Raw genomic sequence first — 1,312 nt, forward strand, 5'->3', positions numbered from 1 at the left:
TTAGAATTTTAAAAGATTAAAAAAGGAACCTTAACAAAATGTTCCCATTTAAGACAGGCATTTCAAATGATTTTCCCATGGTCTGAAGATGTTTAATTTCTGGTCCAACCTCCTCAATTTATTTGACCAGAGAGAAGATTGGAACCTAGAGAATTGAAGAGAGTTGCTCATCTCCTTGCTATCTCCTCCCACAAGGAAGAGCTCCATGAGAAGAGATTTATGTCTGTCTTGTTCTGTGATGTATCCCCACTGCCTAGAACAGTGTCTGGTAATGACAGTGGACATTCAGCAAGTACTTATTGAACAACTAAATTAACTTTAAGGGGAAAGGTGAGTAGGAAATCCTCTGAGTTTCCTAGGGGATACACACATTAACTTAAAGAATGGGTCATGACACTTCTAGGAGTAGGTCAAGATGAAATTTTTGATATCCAGTTCTGGCCCTGTAAAATAAGAGTCTTTTTTTCTGTGGTAAAACTGACCCAAGCATTTCCTTAGAGATGAAAATCCCTTATTTCCTTAAGACCCCCATTAGACCAGTAAATACACTAAAATATTCAGAAACTATTTATCACAGCGAGACCAGGAAATACACTAAAATATTCAGAAATTATTTCTCATGGTGAAAATAAGAGTGAGTTTCATCACCTATAATTTTTTATAATGAGCTTATATCACTTACAAAACAAGATTTATTAACTTTATAGTACTGTATATGTATTAGCAAAAGTGAGTGCTACCCAAATGATGTGTCTGTGCTTTTCTTTCGTGCCAAAACAAGGCATTTTGTCATCCCCAGGGAACACTGCTTTGTGTAGTGCTGGCCTCATTCTCATCCTCAGAGGGACTCACACCAGCTTGATGGCTGACCCTGCCACATAGGTGGTTTAACAGTGTCCCCAGCCCTCCAAGATTTGGTTAGAAATAAAAACAGGTGGCTGACATATAACTAAGCCATGACAGCCTTAACAGAACTTTCCTCGCTCTTCAGGTCTAATTCATACCTGTGCCACACTTTCTTCTTTTGCAGAGCTCTATTACTTGTCTCTCCTGAAGCATTTCCCTTCATGGCTGATATTTCTCTTCACCAGAACTCAGAGCTCTGTCTTTGTGGAGTATAATGAACACAAGACACTGAGAGTTTTGTTTTGTTTTGTTTTGTTTTGTTTTGTTTTGTTTTGTTTTGTTTTAGGGAGAAGACAATCTTTGTTAGGGTAAGACCATCCTAGATTGCTTGGGATGGGGAAAGTAAAGCTTCAGTAATTTCTGGTTGCTCTGCAAAAGTAGCTCATAGGAATTTAAGAGTGGGGGC

General features: G+C 38.3%; 1 long non-coding RNA gene across 1 annotated transcript in view; it reads left to right on the forward strand.

Annotated features, from left to right (window-relative positions):
* Positions 1-781: 781 nt before the first annotated feature.
* Positions 782-1,312, forward strand: part of LOC123609709 — a 9,466-nt gene continuing 8,935 nt past the window's right edge. Inside the window, exon 1 of the long non-coding RNA XR_006717919.1 lies at positions 782-882. This is a non-coding gene — a long non-coding RNA (uncharacterized LOC123609709). The remainder of the gene's footprint in view (positions 883-1,312) is intronic.

This window comes from Leopardus geoffroyi, chromosome B2, assembly GCF_018350155.1.
Source record: "Leopardus geoffroyi isolate Oge1 chromosome B2, O.geoffroyi_Oge1_pat1.0, whole genome shotgun sequence".
Lineage (NCBI taxonomy): Eukaryota > Metazoa > Chordata > Mammalia > Carnivora > Felidae > Leopardus > Leopardus geoffroyi.